The sequence below is a fragment of the Chenopodium quinoa genome, unplaced genomic scaffold, assembly GCF_001683475.1.
Source record: "Chenopodium quinoa cultivar QQ74 unplaced genomic scaffold, ASM168347v1, whole genome shotgun sequence".
In the NCBI taxonomy this organism is placed as follows: domain Eukaryota; kingdom Viridiplantae; phylum Streptophyta; class Magnoliopsida; order Caryophyllales; family Amaranthaceae; genus Chenopodium; species Chenopodium quinoa.
The window spans coordinates 10,950,887-10,959,534 of NW_018744239.1; positions in this window are offsets into that span (position 1 = coordinate 10,950,887).

Below are 8,648 nucleotides of genomic sequence, written 5' to 3' on the forward strand. Positions count from 1 at the left end.
ATTAGTTACAGTAATTAAAGTGAGTGCGGCTCCGATACCGCTGTTGGGTTTCGTAGCGTCCAACACTAAGCGGAATGAAATCCACCCAAGACTCGCACACTACTTAAGGTAACTAAACATGCAATCACATAATTAAACAACAAAAGAGAGAGAAAGAGAAAAAACAATCTTACCCTTGATGCGTGATTCACTCGCTTACGAGCTCTTAATTGAAGCTCTAGCCTTACAAGTGCGTAGGCCTCCGACGGCTTGCACCCTCGACTCGACCCGAGCGGTCTTTATCCCGAAGGTTAGTCGGGACTTGACCAAAGAAAAACTAGAGTATTACAAACTTAAAGGTTTTCTCACAATAGGGAGATGCCTTATTGAGTTCAACTCAAGTGCTTTTTCCCAAACCCAAAACTTGGGTATTTATAGGGAAGGGAGCCTTGATTTCCCATTCCCCATTAACGTGGGAGAATTGCATTTTTCCCAATTTATTTTAATCTAAAAACAAATTAAAATGAAAAATGAGTGGCAAATGGTAAGCAAGAGTAGGCGAGGACCACTAAAAGGGGACCAAAACACCACTTGCTCCCCAAGCAAGACCACCAAGAAAACAGTCCGCACTTTGACCGGGCTGGCCTCTCACAACTGGCTGGCTGCCTGCCTTGGCTGCCAAGGCTGCCTAGCTGGCGCCTGGCACCTTGGTTGTGCCAACAGCCCAGCCCGCACACGCAATGGCGCATTACACAAGCCACGCAATGCAGGCTGCTGTTGCTGCTGCGTTGCGTGTGCTAGCGATGGGCGAGGCCCAGCTGCTGCTGCTTGGTGCTGCTACGCTAGCAAGCACGCACAACCACAGCACACGCACACATAGCTTGCGATGCTGCGAGCTGTGCTGTACGATGCCCAACATGATGCGATGACCGATGCTGCTATGCTAGCAAGCACGCACAACCATGCACGCATTGCCACAGCACACACACGCAGCTTGCGATGCTCGTGTTGTGCGATGTGCGAGTGTTAGGCAATGCTTGGCACGCTAGCACTCATGCGGTTTGGGATGCTCGTACTTGTCGCTTGCTTGATTCTACGTCTCGTCGAATTCTAAATTCAACTTGACTTTCGACGCTTGGTTTTGACGCTCTAAGCTCGATATCCGACGTCTTTTTTCGTAATACTCTAATGACTCATCTAATCCTTCGGATTGATTCGTTGTCTTGGATTGGTTATTTGATTGGGGTGCGGCCCGAAGGGTTCAGTTAAGATTAAGCTGTAATATTAATTATACATTAATATTACTGATCGAGCGGCCTCCACCTAGGCATTCCGATCACTTAACCTCACTAAAGAATTATTCCAAACCCTCTATCGGAATAATACACTTGTTAGAAGGACACCATTTCTTTGACTAAATGCCATCAACAATTTGGCATCACAAATCTCAAATCTAGGAAAAGAGATTACTTCCATCAAAGCCAAGTTGGAGAGTGCTTCTTCACAAGCACCTATTCTTCCCTCCCAAATTAAGGGGAGAGGTACATCTTTTAACCTTACTCCTCATTCCTTTTCTAATAATATGCCTAGTGGATGCTTGTTTTGTGATGTGTGTGGGTCTTATGACCATGATTCTTCTTCTTGTCCTAGTGCTTTTAATGATGCATGCAATGATTTTGATGGTTGTGAAAGTGAACAAGTGAAATTTGTGCCTAATGACCATGGACCTCGTTTTGATAATCAACGCAATCATGGGCAAAGGAATTACCAAAACCAAGGGGTAATTTTAAAAATTATAACCAAGGTGGAGGTTATAGAAACCAAGGAAATCAAGATTTCCGAGGAAACTATAACAACCAACATGGTTATGGTACTTAAAACTACCACAACCAAGGGTATGGGAACCACAACCAAGGTTATGGGAACCAAAACCAAGGTAGGGGTAATTGGAACGATCAAGGAAGGGGCAACTTCCAAAGAAACTCACAAAGTGGCCCTCCTCTCGGGTTCGTTCCAAAGACTCATGCTCAATATGATAATTCCTTTGCACCAAATTCACCATCTTGGTCTACCTTGGAAAAAGTTATTCAAAACTAAACCAAGTTGCTTACTACATACATAGGTGTGAGTGACAACAAGTTCAATGAGATGATGACCCACAACAAAATGCTTGAGAACCAAATCACCCAACTAGTCAATGCTTTGAAAGACTATGCTAGTCCTTCTTCTCTACCTTCACAAGGTCTTAACCTAAGAAACCGGTGTATTCTATCACCACTAGAAGTGGCAAGATCCTAGAGGAGAGTGTTTCTAAGAGGAGTCAAGAGAAAGAGAGGGTGAGTGATTCATTTGATGATGATGATGAGCATGATAAGTGTAGCAAGAAGAGCGAGAGTTTTAATGAGAAGACTAAGGAGAAAGAGAGAGTGCAAGATGAGGTTATCAAATCCAAACTTCCTTACCCCCAAAAATTCTTGAGACATAAAATGGATGAGCAATTTGGGAAATTTATTGATATGCTTAAGGAGATTCATCTTTCTATTCCTTTCACCGACGCTTTGACACAAATGCCAAACTATTCCAAGTTCCTTAAGGACTTTTTGAGTAGCAAGAGAGAGTGCAACATGGTTGACTCGGTGAGTGTTGGGGAGTATTGTAGTGCTTTTATCCAAAATGACCTACCCCCAAATATGACAGATCCGGGAAACTTTTCTTTCCCTTGCAATATCAATGAAAAATTGTTCCAAAATGCACTTTGTGATGTAGGTGCTAGTGTTAGCATCATGCCATACTCCGTCTTCAAGAAGCTTATGCTAGGTGAGCTACTTCCTACCACCATGACCCTTAAATTGGCCGACTGTTCTATTAAGTTCCCTAAGGGTAGGATTGAGGATGTTCCCCTCAAGATAGGTGAGTTTACAATTCCCGTTGATTTCATTGTGCTTGAGATTGCGAAAGATGACAATATACCCATCATCTTAGGGAGACCATTCTTAGCCACTTCGGGTGCTTTGATTGATGTGAAAGGTGGCACTATAAATTTGTGTGTTGGTAATGATAAGGCGAGTTTCAAGCTCAAGTCAATGCATGAGTCTTTATCTTACGTGCAAGGAATCATGTGTATCGATTCACTTCCTTAAAATGACAATGCTTGCACATTTGTGTCCTCTACTAATGACATTCTTTTAGCTTGTGATGATGCTCTTATAAGTATTGATAGCAAGATGGTTAGTGAAGATGCCAAGAAGCTCTCAAGGTTTAAGGATGAGGATAATTTTGAAATGCCTTCATGATTTGAGCTTTCTTTGAAGGATTATGAGGATGGCTTTTTAAGTGTGGATGGCGTGGAGTTTCTAGCTCCTAAGAAGAAGAAATCGAGAAAGAGAAAGATAATTTCAAAGAAGAAGAAGAAATTGAAGACCAATGTCTTTGGTTCAATTCAAGCGTTTCCCCATGATGAGTCTTGTGATATGATTGTGCCTAAGATTGGCAATGATTTTGTTCCCTCCACCACTTTAGACAAGGTGATCTTCTTTGACCCTCCGTGATTCGGAGGAAGGGTCAAGCTAGGGACCTTAAACTAGCACTTCCTAGGAGGCAACCCGACCCTATAACTTTTCTCTTTTCATTTTTCTTTTACTTTATTTTCTCTTTTCTTTACTTTGTTTTATTTTGAAGTTACTAACATGTGTTTTGTGTATAGTTCATTTTGTTTTCTTTTTCTAATCTTGTCTTGTAGATCAAGCTTAGCTTTCTTGGAGCTACATGGAGGTGTAAGCTTTCTTTTACTTCTTTTTTTTGCTTAGCTTGGATCGCTTGGTGAGATCTTTCTCTTTTCCTCTCTTTGCATAGTATAGGTTTAGATTAGGACGAGTTGAATGGTTCAAGGTTGTTTACTTTCAACTCCTTGAGGGTGTTTGGGCCCATTGACGATGTAGTCGCATGGCCATTTGTTTGTCGATTGGGATTTATATGATTTTGCATGCACCTTTGAACTCTTATTCTCCTTCTCTTCTTCTTTTCTTTTCTTTTCTTTCTTTTTCTTTTCTTTCTTTATTTTTGGTTAACCATGAAAATTCCAAAAAAGATTTTTGTTTGAGGCAAAGTTTTGTATTTCTTGTTGTGTTTTCTTTTGTTTTGGACATAATACCATTTGGACTTGTATATTTGGATGTTTGCCTTCCTAAATGTTAACGGTGTGCACGGTTTGAGAGTATGCTTGGTTGATTATAGAATAGAGTATGCTAAGGTAGTGTGTTTAGAACTTTTGGGACCTTGAAGCCCTAGTCTAGTTGTTTGTGGTAAGAAGGTGTTGCTTCCTATAGTTGATTTGAAGCTTATAATGAGTTATTGCTACAACCATGTGAGGTTATTTCTTCTAACCTTTCACCTATATTGCATGAGAGGCACATGGATCCTTGGCTACCTCTTACTTTATCTAAAACTTGACTTTTATCTCCCGAGATCGCAACCGAACCATTTGGGAAGGACAACGACATCTTTTCGGGGTGGTTATTTTTCTTTTCTATGTTTAGTTCTTATATTTTTGGTTTTGGGTTTACATTGCCTCTTTAATAGCCATTTGAGCCTTTACCTTCTTTTCTAGCCATATATCTAACTCTCTTACCTTTTGTTTCATTTTTGTTTCCAAGCTTGGTTTTAGTGAAGCATGAGGTCATTAGTTTGGTGATTTATGGGAGTATATGTATGGTTTTTGGTTCTATTGACTAAGCAAGCATGTGTTGTATATAGTATGTGAATAAAGGAAAATGCAAGTTGAAAAAAAAGCCGTCCATAGTCAAAAGAGGCGAGGATAAAGTGATGAAGTGAAAAAAAAGAGAAACAAAGTAATGCAATTGCAAATGCTTTGAAAAAGAGAGAAAAAAAACAGAGAAAAATGAAAAGCACAAAAATATTTTGATGTAGGTGTGATCTCCCTAGTTTAGAGCATTGAGGACAATACTCCATTTAAGCTTAGGGGAAGCGTGTCTACGCTTTTTGTATATAGTTTTGTGATGTTTCTTTGAATAAGCTTGGAAGTGTTGGTATTTTTATTTAAATTTTGGTGATAACTTGATTATGGGACTAAGAATTGGCCATTCTTTTGCTTCACAATTAGGTACACCACCAAATTTCAAATTTTAGCCTAACTTTACCCTTTTTGCCCATGCGTTACAAACCTTCAAAGATCTTTTGACCCGGATGGTTGAGTCACAAGTCGGTGGAGGGAGATAGAAGTCAAGCCTATGGAGCGGGTTTGCATAGTCAAGATGTCGAGTAGCCCTAAATCTCTTTTTTTTTCGGTTCCTTCGAGGAATCATTGAGATGATCGTTAAAGGTGGATTTGAAACTAGTAGGGAGGACGCGGTAAGATTGTTTGAGATGAAGGTGAATTGTGTCTTATAAGTTCTCTATGCTTAGCATCTTTTATGTTTCAATCAACCTTGGATATCTTGAAATGTGCACTCCCTTACTTGTTTAGAGAGATTTGCATCCATTTGTGCTTGAACATTTGCAAAAGTCCATTTCATTAGCATGTGTTTTCCCTTTTTCTTATTTTTCATTCTATTTTCAAGCTTTGCCTCGTTTTATTTTGAGAGTTATGGGTTAAGCTCTTTAGGATACCCTTATGAGAGCATCACTCGTCCTCTAGGGCGTTATAGGGGTTCAAAATGGCTTGTCACTAGAAAAAAGGTTGACCGTGATTCCTACATTAGTGATTTAGTGTATATTCTCATCTCTTTTTCTCTCTTTTCTTTTTTTTGAATAAGCCCTTCATTTTCCTTGCTTGCTTTTGTTTTGCTCGAGAACGAGCAAAAGTTAGCTTGGGGGAATTTGATGAGTGTCATTTATGGCACTCAAATGGTGATATTTTATGATGTTTTTTTTATTTCTTTTTATAGTTTTCTCTCCCTCTTTTTGCTTAGTTTTGATATTTTGTTCCTTAGTTTGTCTTTTCTTTGCTTATTTCGTATTTTCTCCTATTTTTGTAGATTTTCTCGCGTTTCTCCTTCAATTGCTCTACTTTCTTGATTTGTAGGTGTAAGGTAAAGCCCGAGACCCATCACGATGATTTTTCGGGTTGAAAAAGGCTCAAAGTGCAAGGTGGAAGCTCATACACAACTCACAAGGCAAGGAAAGGCTAGCTCCAAGACTTGGTGATTACGCTCTCATGCAACGCTTGTATGAAATTATGGTGTTGAACCCACCGTAAACTCCATTGCGGGACTACCACACCTAGTGTGGATCACGAGGAGCGCACCATTCACATGAAGCACGCACCGAAGAAGTGTCCTGCTCCAAGTGCGTGGACGCGCAGGAATTGGATCGTCGCGCCATGACAAGGCTGTCGTGCCACGGCAAGATCTGTCCCGCCACGGCAACTCCTGCCGCACCACGTCAGTCTTGGTTTGTGCGGGCGCGCCACTCTGAGTCCTGATTCCGTACCCTGATTATCGCGGGCGCGCAAGCTCGTGAGAGGGCGCGCCTGGCTGGGTCTATTTCAGGATATTTGCCTTATTTCCTTTGTAGTTAGTTATACTATAAATAGCTTTTCTCCTTTTTCTTCATTAAGCATTTTTTTAGAGTTATTTAGTTCTTAGATTTTAGAGAGAGAAACACTTGGATTCTTGATTTGTACTTCAAATTTGCTCTATTCAAGCTTGGATTTCCTTCATTCAATGATAATTAGTGAGATTTTCTTCCCTTAATTCTTCTTTATTGCTTTAATTTTTTCTTTGATTCATGAATGATTGTTTGATTTGTTGATTTGTGGTTAGTAGCTTGATTGTTTTGAATTTCTTCTTGATTAGTTGAATATGATGATTATTATGATTTACTTAGCTTTGTTCTTCAAATTCAACATGCTTAGTGAGTAGATTCTTTGCTAGGGTGAAGGGGAAGCATGCATGAATGATGGATAATTGCTAATTTTGGGATTTTGATTGATTAAATGTTGTAATTAAATTGATTAGTAGATTTGTGCATGTGTTTGGCTTGATAGGAGTGATCAACCTTGATTTCCAAGCAAGATTGCATTGTAGTTCCTAATGACATGACCACTTGATTTAGGGATTGCATTTATTGATTGATTTTGAATTGTTATTCTCTTTGATTAGTCATTCATAAAGGAAACCTAGTTTGACTTCTAGGAGATAACCTTTTGAACTCTTTCAACTGGGATTACTACTAGTCCTTGCAATGTTTTGATTGATTTGATTTCCCCCAATTGGCACTTCTATCTTGATTGCATGTGGATCCTAATCCCTAGTGTTTTGATATTGCATTTCTCTAGTGATACCATAGCTTACATAACAAACACCTCTCTTAGCTTTGAAATAGCTTGACCCTAGACTCTAGCAACCTTTCCCCCATTCCTCGTGGACCGACCCTTGACTTACCCCTATACTCGTGTTTAGGATTAGTCGAGTGTTTACAAATTTTGTTGATAGAGTATTAAGCATATAACGACATGTTTAAACCCTCTATCATATACACCAATTGAAACAAGGGCTTCTCAGTTTAACCACCGAGATGAAATTACCTCCTGTTCATAGAGGTTGAATAATCGCTCCCGTTGTTGTTCAGATGTAATGACGATCGTTGGACAATGGTCCTTGAGTTGCAGAGATTCGTCAATTTGTGGCCTTGAACCTGAACTATCCTCACCTCGTTGAATTCTTGACCGTTTGCTTGCCATGATAATTGTGGGTCTGAATTTATTTTGTTTCAAAAACAAGAATTTTTTTTTATAAAATATAGTATGAGTCAAGTTATATGACATTTCCATTTTAAGAATATTAGTCAAGCAAATAGAAACAGAGAAAGTATTTGTATATATATTTTCCCACATTATTACTGTTAAAAACTAAATTTATGACATAAGACCAAAAAAACAAAAAAAAAAAAAAAAAACTCGGAAAAAAAACTAGTTATTATGGGGCGCGCGTTAACCGTCTTAGTAATGAAAAGAGTACTCTTTTCGCGTTTTAATAAGTATGACATTTCCTTTTTTTTTAATAAAACTATATTTTAATATTATATATTTTTCTTTTTATGGTCCCTATCCAAACTCACTATTATTATTATTATTATTATTATTATTATTATTATTATTATTATTATTATTATTATTATTATTATTATTATTATTATTATTATTATTATTATTATTATTATTATTATTATTATTTCTTTTTTCTCACATTTATTATTTTTCAATAAATTATTAAATCTATTATTATTTTTATATTTTTTTAATACTTTAAGTACCCCATTTACCCTTTTATTTTATTCAATTTTCCCTTATTTAGCTTGGATGAAGTATTATTCCATTGAAAGTTAGTTGACGCCTTGACGGGTCCAGCTACTACTCATAGAAGACAAATAAGGAGTATAACTTTATCGGCTTAAGAGCATCTTTATTGGTGAACCCAAATAAATGGTTCATGGGTCACTATCGCCATTTCTCTCTCATCCACATCAACCCAACAAACCATTTACAATATTCACTCTTAACAATGAACACTAAACAATGGTTCATCATCAATACTCCCTACCCCACCTTATTTTATTTTTGTAAATATAATTTTTTTTGTTTCATAATTATAATTTATTAACCCGATGTCAATGTAATTAATTGACGTATTTAATATTTTAATCATGATTAC